At 38.4% G+C, this 19543-nt stretch overlaps 1 non-coding gene across 1 annotated transcript; it reads left to right on the top strand.

Moving 5' to 3' along the window:
• The first annotated feature begins 17136 nt into the window (after positions 1-17136).
• LOC143398796 (U6 spliceosomal RNA) lies at positions 17137-17243 on the top strand. The gene has a single exon (XR_013091379.1). It is a non-coding gene; the product is annotated as a U6 spliceosomal RNA (small nuclear RNA).
• The last annotated feature ends 2300 nt before the right edge of the window (positions 17244-19543 follow it).

Here is a 19543-nt window from a genome sequence, read left to right as displayed (position 1 = left end):
TTTTGGAAGACTATGCTGATGACTTGGTAATTTCTTAAAATTTCATTTATTCACCCACTCACCTTTTGATGGACATTTGCTAAGTGAAGACATAAATAGAAAAGAAGGTGTCAAAGAGAGGAAACTGATTTCAGTTTTGGGTTATATGTTATGGGTTCTCCAAGTGGAAATAAGACCATGGAATATAAAACTGGGGTTAAAGATTGTGATCCAAATGTCCTTCAGTACTTAATTGGTGCTGGGTCAAGTGAAGGGATTTAATTCTCACAGTTTGCTGATTATTTTAATTGGGTCTGAATCAAAGCAAATGCTCTTAAATAAGCAGAGCAGCAGGAGAGGGTAAAAAGCAGAATGAGGTTAACCCTAACTTTTTCTTAAATGCTTTGCAGTGGGACAAACAGAAGCTGTATTAGTATAAAATCCTCAATAAAATCTCAGAAACTGCTTCAGCACTTTGAGGTCAATTTAAGGGAATAGAATTATTTTCAATGACTTGCTTGCCACAGCAAAATTCAGAAAGGGAAAAAGAAGGCATTAGCAGAATTTTCTTGCACAGGGAATATAAGAACCTGGGCCTTCCAAATTATTCCAGCAAAGCCCTTCTAAATTCCTAGAAGGCACAGAAAATTATTCTTAATTAAATGTTTAATGTTAACCAAAGCTGTCATATTGGTTTTCAATCAAATTTATGATACCATGCGATCATCTTTTTAAGTGTTATGTGTACACTTGATACTACATTAGAGCTTCAACTACAATCAAAGTGTATGGTACATTTATGCCCGTTTTTACAACATTTGGATCACAATTTTATTATTTTTAAATGGTTATAAATGTTTATGGTAGCTGTAGCTTTATCATATGGCTAATAATGTTTAGAATGCTACAGTACCCAGGACTGAATTTGAAGCACATACCCAACTACAGCATTTTTTTTCTATGTGAATGTGAATTGTTTTACATCCTGAAAGCAACTACAGTCAAACCTCAGCACATTCTCTACATTTTTTTTCTTTTTTTTTCTTTCTTTTTTTTTTTTTTTTTTTTTTTTGCATCTCCCACGGGACTTAGAACAGTATTAGGCACAAAATTGTCTAATAAATTCCTGTTGCTTGACTAAATATTTCCATGTGTATAAATCTGTCAGGAGCTATCTATGGGTTGCCTGTGGGTCACCGCACATAGAAGCCTTGTGGATGGAGACATCTGGAGTCTGGGAATGGCCAATGGACATTTCTTTGGTAAATGCCCAGGGACAATATGAATCTATCCTGCTCTGTCATGGCCCACACTGCACCTGAGATGGGTGTGACCTGCCAAGATGTCAATCAACCTCCTGACTATAAGATATCATGAAGCAAGACTCCGCCCTTGAAAACATCCCTCCTTTGTTGTACCCCCTTAATAAATCACCAGAGCCATCTTTTCTTTGTCTTGTTCCAGGACCCATGTGGACTAGATCTGTCAGGAGCTTCGTCTTTTGTAAATATGTTTCTGAGTATTTGTATTTTGTTATTCACTAATTATTTGAGATTTTAAAGTTTTAGCGTGGCTTACACCCTTCTGGACAGGAAGAAGAACCCCCAATGAGACACTGGCTGTCGACCTGTGATATAAATCAGTTAAAAAAAATTTTACACCTTAAAAGCTAGTGATTTCCTGACCTGCCATGCTCTCCTCTCTTCCATCTGTTCCATTCGTATAATCCTTGTACACTAGTAGATTTCCTGACTTCAAGGACAGTCTGTGATGAACTACAGAAAACTAAAACTGGGAATCTGATAAAGATACTAAAATGGACTCCCCAGAAAATCTCCTCTTTGCTCCAACTGTCTCTATTCTAATTGAAACTTGTGTACTTGCCCTCTGAGCCTGTATGCCAGCCTGCAATCAGCTCTCAGTGCCCCAGTGTCACCCGCCTCCAAAACCCAGTCATTCATTCTACTATCATGCATCCTGGACCCATTAGGCCAAGCACAGTGCAGAGCATTAGGAGGTCAGGCTCTGAAGCAGACCGTCCAGTGTTCAGATCCTCCGTCCACTTGCACTAGATGTGGACCGCTTTCATCACTGGTACCATGAAGAAATCAGTGTCTACCTCACAGGAACATTTTAAGAATTAAAAGAGTTAATATAAGCTCCTAGGAAGATGTAGCTATCTCGGGGATACAAAGTTGACTGAGTGATCCTGTCCTCAAAGAAATCACAGTCCAGTAAGGAAAGCAACAATAAATCTATTCATTACTTACAGCATAATTCCTATTACAAAGGAAAGGAGAGACAGGACAAGATGTTTAAGTTAGTCTGAGATTCTGGATAGGCTTCCTATGGGAGTCAGTATTGGAGCCAAGCTCTGATCAAAAAAGGTTGGAGAAGATTCCAGCCAGAGGCAACAACACTGATAAGGCCTGGAGACAGAGGCTGAAGATGGCCAGAGGGTTGGTTGAGCACAGCTAAAGCTGAGGTTAGAGGGGCTAATGGGAGACAGATGCTGACAGATCTTGCCTGCCTACCTAAGGGGTATGAACTTTAATAATAAAGTCAAAGTTTCCACAGAAAAAAATTGGATTTTTAAAAGAGATTTATGACTTTGGGGTAAAAACTGAAGATGTGTCAATCCCCTCTAGGTTTCAAGATCTGCAGCAATAGATAGGAAACAACCACCTCTACCCACCTTCTCATTATCTGTTGCCATGGTACCCAGTGTTTGTCAACTACTTGCTCTATGCCCTCTCCCTAGTCAAACTTAATACCTTTAATGAAACTGAGTCAAAATAAAAACTTCAAAATTAGGCTTGGACTCCAGATTTCTTTATGTGTGCTATATTAAAAGAGAACTTTAGACAATCTCTATTTGAACAGTTCTAAAAGAAAATTAGTAATGTGGCAGCCTCCATTGTCCTATGAAATTTCCACTCATTCATGAGGTGAATCTGCCCAAAGATATAGATGAGGATCATAACTCTATTTTTAACTTCCCATTCTTCCCAAGTGAAAACAGGTTAATTATATTTCAGAAGTAACCTTTTCCTGCCTTTATATTGGTAATGGTGTCAAATAATTTCATAATGGATAATAAAACTCCCATTAGTATTATGAATTATATTAGTATGAATCTTTTCCAAAGTCTTAAAATGTTTTAGCTGATATTTTATCTGTCTTAAAATTATGTTATAATGTACTTTTAAAAAATTCTTTCATGGTTTAATCCCAACTCATCTGGAATCAGTGATCTTAACGACTGTGTTATATTAGTCCAAGTTCTCTTCTCCTTTATATAAAGCATTTAGTAATTCTTTATCTAATGCTGCTACAATTTCTGTTCTTATTTCAGTGCCCTTTCCCGTGTGACTGTTTCTGGAGTCCCATTCCAAATGTTAACCATCACTAAAAGCTATCCTTTCTCAATAAAATTCTGCCCCACCCAAACCTTTCCAATTACAGTTTTCATACCTCTCTATGAATGTCACAAACACTTTGATGGCAACTAATTATTTGAATTACTCTGAACTATTTTCCTGAAATTCAAATAAGTAGCCTTGAATGATGGAAATATGAATACCAAATATTTATTGGAGAAGTAAAAAATGTAGCCAATCCCTGGAACATTTAATCTTCCCAAGACAAATTAAGAGACTTATTAAATATTTTACTAATATCATAGAATTAATGTGCTGTCTCCTGACAAAGATTCTTCCTTGACCAAACTTTAGTCAGGCTTCTGAACCTTCTCCTGGGTTCATTTGTATATATCCTTGTAAAGTCCAGTATTAGCAAAAACCCTGCCTGCTCAATTAGTGTTTCAAGTCCCTAACCTTGATACCTACCTGACCAGGTCCTCATCCTCCACTATCCCCCAGGTGATGTCTGATCACCCTAGCCTGTCTCCAGCAAGAATCCTGTTCGAAAGGGATACGAATAGGAAAAGAACTCAAACTATCTCTATTTGCTAATGACATGATTCTTTATTTAGAAGACCAAAAAAATTCCACCAGAGAATTTCTAGAACTAATAAGTGAATTCAGCAAAGTAGCAGGATATAAAATTAGCATCCATAAATCAAATGCATTCTTATTCATCAGTGATGAACCCACTGAAAGAGGAGTTAGGAATAACTATCCCATTCACAATAGCCTCAAAAAAATAAAATATTTGGGAATCAATCTTACAAAAGAGGTGAAAGACCTCTACAATTAAAAACCACAGAACACTAAAGAAAGAAACTGAAGGTCCGTACGGAGCGCTTATTGTTCGGCAGATCGCCCTGCGGCTGGAGTCTGCGGAGCGCACTGGGAAACGACGGGCTGGTGGCGCAGAGATACAGCGATGCTGATTCTGCGGGCTCCTGCCAGCTAGGCATTTGCTGAGCTCGGAGCTGAATTCTGGGTTGGAGACGGGGAAGGAAACGGTCCAGTTCGGTTCTCCACACCGGTCAGACCACGGAGGAAGCCAGCGGCCACCATCTTGGAGAGCTGACGTCACCATCCTTGTTTTTGACTGATTGCAGCTCTTTCAGCTATAGAACAGGTAATTTCAGGCTGACAATTGTCTGCGTCTCGCAGACAAATTGCTCAGACTTAGTGCTAAATAACACGCGGAAACTGCTTCTTGGAGCCTGCTCCTATCAGAACACGCACCGAGCCCGGAGCGGTGGAGCTCCGGCTACCGGAGCTGCTCTGGCCCAGGGCTATAGAACCCGCGGAAACTGCTTCTTGGAGCCTGCTCCTGTCGGAGCATGCACCAAGTCCGGAGAGGCCGAATTCTGGCTCCCGGAACTGCTCTGGCCCAGGGATAAAGAACCCGCGGAAACTGTCTCTCGGTCCGGGTCCTGCTGAATACTGTGAAGGCCAGAGGGGCGGAGCAGAGCCGCCGCCAGAGCCCGGAACAGGCCCAGCAACCTGCCGGCGTGGTGTCGCGTCGCTCCGGCTAGAGCAGGGGCCGAACAGAGCCGCCGCCAGAGCCCGGAACAGGCACAGCGACCCGCCGGCGTGGTGTCGCGTAGCTCCGGCTAGAGCAGGGGCCGAACAGAGCCGCCGCCAGAGCCCGGAACAGGCACAGCGACCCGCCGGCGTGGTGTCGCGTCGCTCCGGCTAGAGCAGGGGCCGAACAGAGCCGCCGCCAGAGCCCGGAGCAGGCCCAGCGACCCGCCGGCGTGGTTGTCAAGAATCCCCAATTGGAGTAGGGGGAAAGCAGATCCTCCACCCGCGTCCGCAAGGTAGGCAGGCCTGTGACAGTCTGGCAGAACAGCCCCAGCGGCCTGCCGGCGTGGAGGACACGTCACACCACTTGGGGGAGGGGCAGAGCAGAGCCGCTCCCCGAGCCTGGATCAGGCCCAGCGGCCCGCCAGCGTGGCAGTCACATCACTCCATTTGGAGTAGGGGCAGAGCAGAGCCGCAGCCCGCGCCCAGAACAGGCACAGCGACCTGCCGGGGTGGTAGTCACGACAACCCAATTGGAGAAGGGGCAGAGCAGAGCCGCCGCCCACGCCTGCAAGGTAGTCAGATCCGCGACTAACTGGTGGAACAGGCCCAGGGGTTCACGGACGTGGTGACGTGGTAGACACGTCACACCAATAGGAGGAAGGGCAGAGCAGAGCCGCTGCCCGCGCCTCCAAGGTAGGCAGACCTGCGACCGACCGGCAGAACAGTCCCAGCGGCCCACCAGCGTGGTAGACAGATCACCCCAATTGGAGGAGGAGCAGAGCTGCCGCCCGCCCCTGCAAGGGAGACTTTTCAACTATACAAGAGCAATATAAATATATAGGGGGAAAAATTTCAAAAACACAATAGTTTCACTAAGCAGAAAGAAACACGAGCAATATGAAAAGACAAGGAAAGAAAGGACCACAAGCAATGCAGGTCAACTCAACTTTAGAAGAGGTTATAGCTGCAGCAGATGGAATGTCAGATAAAGAATTCAGGATATACATGCTGCAAATGATCTGGAGTCTCAAGGAAGACATTAGACAGCAAAATCAGACAATGAAAGATCATTTCGACCACTTCGACAATGTATTACATAAACAAATCCAAGAAGCAAAAGATCAACTATACAGGGAGATAGAGGTAATAAAAAACAAACAAACAGAAATCCTAGAAATGCAGGAAGCAATAAACCAACTTAAAAACTCAATTGAGAATACTACCAGCAGAGTAGAACACTTAGAAGATAGAACATCAGACAATGAAGACAAAGTATTTCAACTTGAAAAGAACATAGATAGCTCAGCAAAACTGTTAAGAAACCATGAGCAGAACATCCAAGAAATATGGGATAATATAAAGAGACCAAACTTAAGAGTCATTGGGATACAGGAAGGTATATAGGTCCAAACCAAAGGAATGAACCACCTATTCAATGAAATAATACGAGAAAACTTCCCAGACTTGAAGAATGAGACAGAATCCCAAATCCTAGAAGCATACAGGACGCCGAATGTGCAAAATCATAAGAGATCCACACCTAGACACATTATAATGAAGATGCCCAACATACAGAATAAGGAGAGAATTTTAAAAGCTACAAGAGAAAGGAAGCAGATTACATTTAGGGGTAAACCAATCAGGATAACAGCTGATCTTTCAACACAGACTCTGAAAGCTAGAAGATCCTGGAATCACATATTTCAAAAACTGAAAGAAAATGGGTTCCAACCAAGAATCATGTATCCAGCGAAATTAAGCTTCAGGATGGAAGATGAAATTAAAACCTTCCACGATAAACAAAAGTTAAAAGAATTTGCAGCTAGAAAACCATGTCTTCAAAACATCCTCGGCAAAACATTACAGGAAGAGGAAATGGAAAATAACAATGAATACCAACAGTGGGAGGTAGGACAGTAAAGGGGGGGAAAATAATCAAAAAAGGAAAACAAACCATGTTTAGTAACATAAATAAACAATTATGGCTGGAAGAACAACCCATATCTCAATAATAACCCTAAATGTTAATGGCTTAAACTCACCAATCAAGAGACACAGACTAGTAGAATGGATCACAAAACAAGACCCAACAATATGCTGCCTACAGGAGACGCATTTGATAGGAAAAGACATACATAGACTGAAGGTGAAAGGTTGGGAAAAATCATATCACTCATATGGACTTAGGAAACAAGCAGGAGTGTCCATACTCATATCAAATAAAATAGATTTCAAGCCAAAGTTAATCAAAAGGGATAAAGAGGGACACTACATACTGCTCAAGGGAACCATACACCAACAAGACATAACTATCATAAATATATATGCCCCAAACAATGGTGCAGCTATGTTCATCAAACAAACTCTTCTTAAGTTTAAGAGTCTAATAGACCAACATACAATAATCATGGGAGACTTCAACACACCTCTCTCACCACTAGACAGATCTTCCAAACAAAAGTTGAATAAGGAAACTATAGAACTCAATAACACAATTAATAACCTAGACTTAATTGATATATATAGAATATACCACCCAACATCAAGCAGTTACACTTTTTTCTCAGCAGCACATGGATCCTTCTCAAAAATAGATCATATATTATGTCACAGGGCAACTCTTAGACAATATAAAGGAGTGGAGATAATACCATGCATCTTATCTGATCATAATGGAATGAAACTGAAAATCAACGATAAAAGAAGGAAGGAAAAAACATGCATCACTTGGAGAATGAACAATTGGTTACTAAATGATCAATGGGTTATAGAAGACATCAAGGAGGAAATTAAAAAATTCTTAGAGATAAATGAAAGCACAGACACAACATATCGGAATCTATGGGACACATTAAAAGCAGTTCTAAGAGGAAAATTCATTGCTTGGAGTTCATTCCTTAAAAAAAGAAAAAACCAACAAATAAATGATCTCATACTCCATCTCAAAATCCTAGAAAAAGAAGAGCAAAACAACAGCAAAAGAAGTAGAAGGCAAGAAATTATTAAAATCAGAGCTGAAATTAATGAAATCGAAACAAAAGAAACAATTGAAAAGATTGACAAAACTAAAAGTTGGTTCTTTGAAAAAATAAATAAAATCGACAGACCCTTAGCCATGCTAACGAAGAGAAGAAGAGAGAGAAATCAAATTACTAGCATACGGGATGAAAAAGGCAATATCACAACAGACACTTCAGAAATACAGAAGATAATCAGAAACTATTTTGAATCCTTATACTCCAATAAAATAGAAGATAGTGAAGGCATCGATAAATTTCTTAAGTCATATGATCTGCCCAGATTAAGGCAGGAGGATATAGACAACCTAAACAGACCAATATCAATTGAGGAAATAGAAGAAACCATCAAAAGACTACCAACTAAGAAAAGCCCAGGACCGGATGGGTATACAGCAGAGTTTTACAAAACCTTTAAAGAGGAACTAACACCAATACTTTTCAAGCTATTTCAGGAAATAGAAAAAGAGGGAGAACTTCCAAATTCTTTCTACGAGGCCAACATCACCCTGATTCCTAAACCAGACAAAGACACTTCAAAGAAAGAAAACTACAGACCAATATCTCTAATGAACCTAGATGCAAAAATCCTCAATAAAATTTTGGCAAATCGGATTCAAAAACATATCAAAAAAATTGTGCACCATGATCAAGTAGGATTCATCCCTGGGATGCAAGGCTGGTTCAATATACGGAAATCAATTAATGTTATTCACCACATCAATAGACTTAAAAATAAGAACCATATGATCATCTCGATAGATGCAGAAAAAGCATTCGACAAAGTACAGCATCCCTTTATGTTCAAAACGCTAGAAAAACTAGGGATAACAGGAACTTACCTCAACATTGTAAAAGCAATCTATGCTAAACCTCAGGCTAGCATCATTCTGAATGGAGAAAAATTGAAGGCATTCCCTCTAAAATCTGGAACAAGACAGGGATGCCCTCTCTCACCACTTCTGTTCAACATAGTTATCGAATCACTGGCCAGAGCAATTAGACAGACGAAAGAAATTAAAGGCATAAAAATAGGAAAAGAAGAACTTAAATTATCACTATTTGCAGATGACATGATTCTATACCTAGCAGACCCAAAAGGGTCTACAAAGAAACTATTAGAGCTAATAAATGAATTCAGTAAAGTGGCAGGATATAAAATCAACACACATAAATCAAAGGCATTCCTGTATATCAGCGACAAATCCTCTGAAATGGAAATGAGGACAACCACTCCATTCACAATATCCCCCCAAAAAATAAAATACTTAGGAATCAACCTAACAAAAGAGGTGAAAGACTTATACAATGAAAACTACAGAACCCTAAAGAGAGAAATAGAAGAGGATCTTAGAAGATGGAAAAATATACCCTGTTCATGGATAGGCAGAACTAACATCATCAAAATGACAATATTACCAAAAGTTCTCTATAGGTTTAATGCAATACCAATCAAAATCCCAATGGCATTTCTTATAGAAATAGAGAAAGTAATCATGAAATTCATATGGAAAAATAAAAGACCCAGAATAGCAAAAACAATGCTAAGCAGGAAGGGTGAATCAGGCGGTATAGCGATACCAGACTTCAAACTATACTACAGAGCAATAGTAACAAAAACAGCATGGTACTGGTACCAAAACAGGCGGGTGGACCAATGGTACAGAATAGAGGACACAGAAACCAACCCACAAAACTACAACTATCTTATATTTGATAAAGGGGCTAAAAGCATGCAATGGAGGAAGGATAGCATCTTCAACAAATGGTGCTGGGAAAACTGGAAATCCATATGCAACAAAATGAAACTGAATCCCTTTCTCTCGCCATGCACTAAAGTTAACTCAAAATGGATCAAGGAGCTTGATATCAAATTAGAGACACGGCGTCTGATAGAAGAAAAAGTCGGCTACGATCTACATACTGTGGGGTCGGGCTCCAAATTCCTCAATAGGACACCCATAGCACAACAGTTAATAACTAGAATCAACAAATGGGACTTACTCAAACTAAAAAGTTTTTTCTCAGCAAAAGAAACAACAAGAGAGGTAAATAGGGAGCCTACATCCTAGGAACAAATCTTTACTCCTCACACTTCAGATAGAGCCCTAATATCCAGAGTATACAAAGAACTCAAAAAATTAGACAACAAGATAACAAATAACCCAATCAACAAATGGGCCAAAGACATGAACAGACACTTCTCAGAGGAGGACATACAATCAATCAACAAGTACATGAAAAAATGCTCACCATCCCTAGCAGTCAGAGAAATGCAAATCAAAACCACCCTAAGATACCATCTCACTCCAGTAAGATTGGCAGCCATTAGGAAGTCAAACAACAACAAGTGCTGGCGAGGATGTGGGGAAAAGGGTACACTTGTTCATTGTTGGTGGGACTGCAAATTGGTGCAGCCAATCTGGAAAGCAGTATGGAGATTTCTTGGAAAGTTGGGAATGGAACCACCATTTGACCCAACTATTCCCCTTCTCGGTCTATTCCCTAAAGACCTAAATAGAGCATGCTACAGGGACACTGCTACATCGATGTTCATAGCAGCACAGTTCACAATAGCAAGACTGTGGAACCAACCTAGATGCCCTTCAATAGACGAATGGATAAAAAAAATGTGGCATTTATACACAATGGAATATTACTCTGCATTAAGAAATGACAAAATCATAGAATTTGGAGGGAAATGGATGGCATTAGAGCAGATTATGCTGAGTGAAGCCAGCCAATCCCTAAAAAACAAATGCCAAATGTCTTCTTTGATATAAGGAGAGTAACTAAGAACAGAGTAGGGACGAAGAGCATGAGAAGAAGATTAACATTAAACAGGGACGAGAGGTGGGAGGGAAAGGGAGGGAGAAGGGAAATTGCATGGAAATGGAAGGAGACCCTCAGGGTTATACAAAATTACATACAAGAGGTAACGAGGGGAAAGGGAAAAATAATACAAGGGGGAGATATGAACTGCAGTAGAGTGGGTAGAGAGAGAAGAGGGGAGGGGAGGGGAGGGGACGGGGGTAGTAACGGATAGGAAAGGCAGCAGAATACAACAGACCCTAGTATGGCAATATATAAATCAATGGAAGTGTAACTGATGTGATTCTGCAATTTGTAAACGGAGTAAAAATGGGAGTTCATAACCCACTTGAATCAAAGTGTGAAATATGATATATCAAGAACTATGTAATGTTTTGAACAACCAACAATAAAAAAATATATAAAAAAAAAAAAAAGAAAGAAACTGAAGAAGACCCTAGAAGATAGGAAGCTCTCCCATGCTCATGGATAGGCAGAATTAACATTGTCAAAATAGACAGTTCTACCAAAAGCGTTATACAGATTTAATGCAATAACTATAAAAATCTCAATGACATTTTTCATAGAACTAGAAAAGGCAACTGTGAAATTCATTTGGAAAAATAAGAGACCCAGAACAGCCAAAGAAATCCTTATCAAAAAGAGTGAAGCAGGAGGCATCACAATACCAGACCTCAAACTATAGTACAGAGGTATGCTAACAAAAATGGCATGGTATTGGTACCAATACAGACATTTAGGTCAATGGTACAGAATAGAAGTCACAGAGACAAACCCACATATTATTTCATACTAGACAAGGCGCCAAAAATTCACTGGAGGAAAGATAACCTCTTCAACAAATGGTACTGGGAAAACTGGAAATTCATGGGTAGCAAAATGAAATTAGACCCCTATCTCTTACCCTGCATGAAACTCAACCCAAAGTAGATCAAAGACTTAGATACTAGAACAGAGACCCTGCACCTAATAGAAGAAAAGGAAGCCTCCGATCTTCCCCATGAGGGCCTAGGACCTGACTTCCTTAACAATACTCCTAAAACACAAGCAGTAAAAACTAGAATCGATAAACGGTATACAATCAAACTAAAAACCTTCTTTTTAGCAAAGGAAAAAATCAATAACATGAAGAAAGAACCTAGAGAAAGGGAGAACATCTTTACCACACACACCTCAGAGCACTAATTCCCCAGGACACATAAAGAACTCAAAAAACTTAACACCAAAAATAATAATAATAATAATAATCCAATCAGTAAATGGGCTAAGGAACTGAAAGACACTTCACAGAAGAAATACAATTGATTGATAGATACATGAAAAAAAATGTTCAACATCTCTAGCAATTAGAGAAATGAAAATCAAAACTGTTTTAAGATTTTATTTCACTCCAGTCAGAATGGCAATTATCAAGAACACAAGCAACAATAAATGTTGGTGAGGATGTGGTGGGTGGGGAGGAACATTCATACATGGCTGGTGGGACAGTAAATTGGTAAAACCGTTATGGAAAGTGGTATGGAAATTTCTCAGAACACTTGGAATGGAACCACCATTTGATCCACTCCTTGGTTTATACCTAAAGCACTTAAAATCAGCATACTAGAGGCTTAGCCACATCAGTGTTTATAGTAGCTCAATTCACAATAGCTAAACTATGAAACCAACCTAGTTGACCTTCAATAGATGAATGGGGAAAAATGCAGTATATATACACAATAGAATATTACTCAACCTTAAAGAAGAATGAAATTATGGTATTTGCCAGTAAATGGATAAAGCTAAAGAATATCATGCTAAGTGAAATAAATCAATCTCAAAAAAACAAAGGCCAAATGTTTTCTCTGATATGCAGAGGCTAACTCACAATGGGAGTAGGGGCTAGGAAAGAATGAGGTACTTTGGATTAGATGGAAGGAAATGGGCATGGGGATAGGTAGGATAGTAGAATGAATCAGAGAGTATTATCCTATGTGCATATATGACTACACAAACAGTGTGATTCCACATCATGTACAATCAGAAGAATGAGAAGAGAAGTTATACTCCATTTATGTATAATGAGTCAAAATGCATTCTATTGTCATGTAAATAATCAGAACAAATTTTTTAAAAATGGTCCTGTTAGGTTGGTGTAACCAGCATCCCTCTTATTCTTGGTACTCCCTCTTTTCCATCCACTGATTCCCTACCCTGCTCCTTGGGTATAAATTCTCACTTACCCATGATGTATTAGAAAGTGAGCCCAATTTCTATACTCAGCTGCAAAATTCAAGTGTGGTGGTCCCTTTGCCTATTGTGATTATTCTAAATAAAGTCCTCCTTAACAATTTTTAGCTAATATCATTGAATAACTTTTTCTTTAGTAAGAAAAAAAATTATTTTACCTGTAGTAGGTTATTTTTCTTGCTGTGTAACAAATTACCAGAAACCTGGAAGCTTAAAACACATATTTATTATCTCTTATTTTCCATGACTCAGGAGACTGAGCATAACTTAACTGGGTTCTCTATCAGGGTCTAACAAGGTTACCACCAAGTCACTAGCCAAGCTACATATTCATCTGGAGGCTCACCTGAGAGATAATCTACTCCTAAACTCATTCAGGTCTCTGGCAGAATTCATCCCTGTCTTGGTATGACTTAGGCCCCAATTTCTTGCTAGCTGTCAGACTGAGAGCACCCTCCAGGACCCAGAGCCCAGTTGCAGATCCCTGCCACACCCTGATCCTCTTCACAGCAGTTCCCAGCACGGATTATGCTTCTCTAAGACCAGCAGGAGATATCCAGTCTGTTGAGACTATTTTACATAACAAAAGATACTCACAGAAGTGACAGTTCAGCACCTTTGCTATGTTCCATTGGGGAGAAGAAAGTCATAGATTTTCCCCACACTCAAGACAAGTGGATCATATAAGAGATTTCATCAAGGTTCGCTTTGGAGTGTGTCTGGTACTTGCGGACTTAGCCTCTACTATTTTCTTCCATGGTATGTTTCCTGACTTTTCCCTCTAAAGGGTATAGAGTTTGAATATCTTACTGTAATTTTATTCATTGTTTTGGGATTTACTACTAGAAAGTCATTAACATAATACCTGAAATAAAATTATTTCAAAAGAAAAAAAAATTACTCCAATTAGTACACTTTCTCCAGCAACACACAGCTGAGGCTTTAAAAAAAAAATTGTAATCACATGACTTTGGCATTTTTCAAAAGAGCAAACATGATTTTCAGGGTAGAAGAGAACCTACCAGGTCTCCCACTAATCTTATTTAAGATGGGCTGGTAGCAGTTAGCTCAAGAATTCACTGTTAATATTGAGTGTGTCTTGCAGTTCCACCTCATTAGCACGCCTGCGTTTTCTGCATAAATCCACTCTGAGATGTTCTCAAGGGGGCTAAGCTCTGGACAGTGCAACCCTTTATAAAGAAATCCTTGAAAAGATTCTCTGGGTACACAGTAGGAAAAAAACGAATTTGTTTTTCATAATATAATTTTCCAATATAAGAAAAATTGTGCATTTGCATATTTAGCAAGCTGACAATGGAATGCTTGACAATTTCTCTTTGGATATGCCAAGACTGGAATCCTTGAGAATCTTTTAAATAAGAACTGAAAGCCATAAACACAGGGTAGTGTTGATCCTCATAAATTTTTGCTTTGTCAAATACAGTTCAGAATTGGACATCACAAGAGGTCTTATACTGCAGTTTTAAACATAGATTCAAAAAATTAATGCTTAAGAATGTGTTCATTAGATTGCAACAAAACCAATGACTCTATATATTATCTTGTCACCTTTTCTTATCACTCACAAATTACCAATGCTACATGGCCTGGTTAAAAGAAATACTCAGAATAATCTGGGAAATCCACAAAAAGGAAAGGTTGAGGCAATTGTCACGATGATTCAATAAAACCAAAGCAGGACCCCCTGGAAAAAAAAGTTCTCTAAAAACTAGAGAGCTAAAATATTTTCTTGCTCTAATTATGCCAATATATGAAACAATTTGGAAGAGAAACAACTAGTATATGTATGTATGGGTATAGTATAATTATCTCTAACTTCTCCATTATTGCATATACAATTAAATGTAATAAAAAATTGAGCCAATATTTTGAAAACTGAACATCTATCCTTCTTCCTTCCTTCACTCACTCACTCAATATTTAACAAACCTGCAAGTTCTTTACTGGATAGTTTAATAACTACAATGGAAAGTGATACAGGCATCCTAGACACGTGTGTTTATATGATTTATGATATACACCCTTAATTTGTGTGTGTGTGTGTGTGGTGCTGGGGATTGAACCCAGGCATGTGAGGCAAGCACTCTACCAACTGACCTATATCCCCAGCCCAATTCTTAATATACTAAATTAAATTAAAGGTGAGCCAGGGCTGGGGGCTGGCTCTGTGGTAAAGTGCTTGCCCAGTGTATGTGGGGCCCTGGGTTCCATTCCAACACCACAAAAAAATAAAAATATAACAAATAAGTGAAACAATAATTAACTCCTATTGAAAAGTGTATGTAGATCAATATTTTCATATGCACTATTGATGTTCAAAAGAAAGAGTAGAAAGGGTAAAATGCGTGTCTTATTTTTATTTTTTTCCATCATTTATTTCTTCCAGGTATATACATTATTAGACATCAATTGTGTGACAATCCTAAATTCAGAATAAATATTAGTACCAAAAATCATGCCCAAAGGCTGAATTTGGCAAACAAAATCTACTAAAGTGTTTTCTGTCTATTTTCATCCTCTCTTTTGATCTGGTTTTAAAATTAATAATGAAATTTTGTTTTCCAATAGTACATATGAATCAATGCAGTCTTTAAAAGCAGATAGAGAAAACAAAAAGAATTCAACATTCAACTCTCATGCAATTCCAAAACAGCCTGCTTCCTTAACCTGTTGAAGCTGTGTGGGATGGAAAAGTAGTGGGTAGAGGGGGGGGTGGGGGTGTTTGGAGAAGGCCCGGGAAGAGGCACCAGCTTGAAGACATATTGCTTAACCTCTCTCCAACTCAACTTCCTTTAATCTGTAAAATGGGTATAAACACTACTGTGGAGGTAAATACTAAGTGGGATATTGTAGCTATTCCTTGACTATTGCACATAATGCTACACTGAACATGGGAGTGGAATTTTTATTTCATTTCCTTTGGACATTTACCCAGAAGTGGAACTGCTGGATGATATGGTAGTTCCATTTTTTACTTTTTGAGGAATATCCATACTGCTTTCCATAGTGGCTGAACCAATTTACATTCCCACCAACAGTATACTAGGATTCCCTTTCATCTACACCCTTGTTAACACTAGTTATCTCTTGTCTTTTTAATCATGGTCATCCTAACAGGTGTGAGGTGAGATCGCACTGTGGTTTTGATTTACATTTCCCTGGTGAATAGTGATGTTAGCACCTCTTCATATACCTGTTGGCCTTTTGTATGACTTCTGTGGAAAAACGTCTATTTAAGTCCTTTGCCTAGTTCTCATCAGGTTGTTTTTATGTTATGGAGCTATGTGAGTTCCTTATATATTTTGGATATTAACCCATTATCAGGTAGATGGCCAACAAATATTTTCTCCCAATCTGTAGGCTCTCTTTCATGTTACTGATTGCTTCTTCACTGAAAAGAGGTTTTTAGGTTTGATTGTAGTCCCACTATTTTTGCCTTTGTTGCATATGGTCTTGGTGTCATTAAAAAAAATCATTGCCAAGGCCAACGTCAAGAAGCTTTCCCTTTCACTCCTGTTAGGAGTTTTACAGTTCAGGTCTTAAATTTAGACCAAGATATGGAAACAACATAAATATCTATCAATGGAGGACTAGGTAAAGAAATGTTCACATCTACAATATTATATGTAAAAATGATATTTTATATATACATATAAATGTTCCATGATATATGAATATTTACCATATTATATGGTAATATATAGTATATATTATATAAGGTATAATCATATACATATTATTATATTCTACCTATACATTATAATGTTATGTAATGTCTATCATATATAATAATGTTTTATATTCTAAAGTGACGTATTCAGATGTTATAAAGGAGATCCTGCCATTTGTGACTGTGCAGATGAACCTGGAAGACTGGTTAAGTGAAATAAGCCAGACACAGAAAGAAAAACAGTGTATGATCTCTCTTATATGTGGAACCTTCAAAAGTCAAATACATAGAAACAGATCAGAAGGGCAGTTACCAAAGATGGCAGCAGAGTGGGGAGGGAAAAGCAGGGAGATACTGGTCAGAGCACAAAGTTGCAGTTATATAGGACAAATAAATCCAGAGGTCTAAAGTACAGCACAAGGGCTCTAGCTAATAATATTGTATGGTGCTCATTTTGGCAGCACATATGCTAAAATTGGAATGATACAGAGAAGATTAGCATGGCCCACATGCAAGAATGTCAGGCAAATTTGTGAAGCGTTCAATATTTTTAGCTAAACAGTGGAGCCAATCTAGATGCCCTTCAGTAGATGAATGGATAAAGAAAATATCGTATAAACACAATGGAACATTACTCAGCATTAAAAGACAATAAAATCATGGCATTTGCAGGTAAATGGATGGAGTTGGAGAATATACTGCTAAGTGAAGCAAACCGATCCTCCCCCAAAAAACAAATGTTGAATGTTTTCTCTGATACAAGGATGCTGATTCATAATGGGGATAGGGGTGCTACGTGGGAAGAATAGATGAACTCTAGATAGGGCAAAGGAGAGGGAGGAGAATGGAGGGGGCAGGGGGTAGGAAAGGTAGTGAAATGAGAGGAACATCATTACTCTAAGTTCATGTATGAAGACACAAATTGTGTGACTCTACATTGTGTACAACCAGAGATATGAAAAACTGTGCTATATATTTGTAATATAAATTGAAATGCATTCTGCTGTCATATATAACAAATTAGAATAAATTTTTAGAAAATATTGTATGGTATATTGGAAATGTTCTAAGAGAATAGATTTTTGGTGCTATAACCACTAAAACAAAGCTAAGAAAAGAGAGTTATAAAGATGATGGATATATTAATGAATATAGTGGATATATTAATCAGCTTGACTGCAGTAACAATATCACTATGTAATGCACATCAAAACATCACTTTAAATATATATGCTTTAAATGTATACAATAAAAAATTTTAACTTAAAATTTAATTAATTAAAATAAATCAGATAATGTATTTGAAGCACCTTACAAATAGAGAGCACTCAAAAATGGTCTCTTGTTCTTCATTTGTAAATTGGAGGTAATAAAATACCCACCTCAAAGATGGCTGTGGGAATTGTGGTGGTTAATGTGTAGGGAAATGCACAAGCACAGCTTCTGGTGCTCAGTAAATACCAATAAATACTGGGGCACTTATCACAGATGAATGAGTGTGCACGCGTGCTTGTAAACTGAGTTATTTATTTTATTTTCCAAGTCATCATACAGACTGGAAAAGGAGTAAATTATTACTTTGGGAAAGGCACAAAACAAAAGGTCTGTTTTTGCCACATGTCCCACAGCCTATATGGTGACATCCTAAGATAGTGTTTAATTAACATAGTAAAGTGCCCTAGGAAGCTCAGAGATTGGGACCATCCTTTGATCAAGTCAACTTCCGCTTAATGGTCCTTTCCCAGCTTATCTCATGGCTTCCCCACTCTCTGGTTTACTCTTTCAGGTTTGCTCCTCTTGGCTCTCAACCTCTTCAGGTAACTCTCTTTTCTTAAACCTTTCTATAGAACCCAAATATAAAATGAAACATGAACATTTGTTTAATTTGAATGATAAGGTTTGAGATTTACTGCAACTTGAGGCTGGCTTAAAATCTTCTCAAACTATTAACGAGTCAGATGTACATTCTAAAATCCCCCTCTTTGGTATCATCAAATAGTCTCTCAAATGCAAGATAAATTAGATAGTAGATTGTTGCTGCCTTGATGAGAGTCTATTAGTAATGCCAATTGCTTGAAATACACACCTGATCTGAATGAACTGATTGTGAAAGACCTGACTACCTAATATTTTCAGTGCTGATACTCAATAAAATCAATCCTGACTCACAGAACTCTGCACTTTCTCTTTGCTTTTGTCCATTGGTAGTTAGTCAAGTCACTATTGTAAATTTTAGCCACATAGGAATATTTTATACACACGTAAGGCAATTTTCTGATTCCATGTTTGTTTCCAAAATTGTCCAAACTAAAACAATTCCCTCTCTTAATTTGTATTATAGGATATGTAAATTTGGCTGCCTGTTTCATAGGTGAAAAATGGCAGTGGTTTCAATAAGATAGAAGTTCATTCCTTTCTATTCATGGTGCTGGAAAGCTTGTTATGGGCCAAGCTATATGGGCAATGACCAGACAAACTCTATTGTACCCTAAGACTCCATGTCATGTAAGAAATGCTTCTCCTATGGAAATACCCTACCTCTGTACCCATCAAAAGTTTCTTAGCATAGCATGTTTGGCAACACAAAATGGCGATTCTTATACAAAGTAAAATTGTTCACATTTTTATTGGGCAATGTACTCTGTCAGAGAATATTTGTCTAGTGTTAGTAACCATTCTTTTACCTGTACTCAACTAGGGTCATTTTGACCCACTTTCCCTTCTGCTTACAATTTTAGATCTCATGTTTGTTTATAGTTTTGAATCATAGCAACAGCCACTTATGATTAATATGGTTTCAGAATATAAACGTGTGCTCTAACCCTTGGAGGGGGTCAAAGACTTGCAGCCTG

The sequence above is a fragment of the Callospermophilus lateralis genome, chromosome 4 (genome assembly GCF_048772815.1).
Source record: "Callospermophilus lateralis isolate mCalLat2 chromosome 4, mCalLat2.hap1, whole genome shotgun sequence".
In the NCBI taxonomy this organism is placed as follows: Eukaryota; Metazoa; Chordata; class Mammalia; order Rodentia; family Sciuridae; genus Callospermophilus; species Callospermophilus lateralis.
Note: the sequence above shows the minus strand (reverse complement) of the source record. Positions and strands in the feature narration are given on the sequence as shown.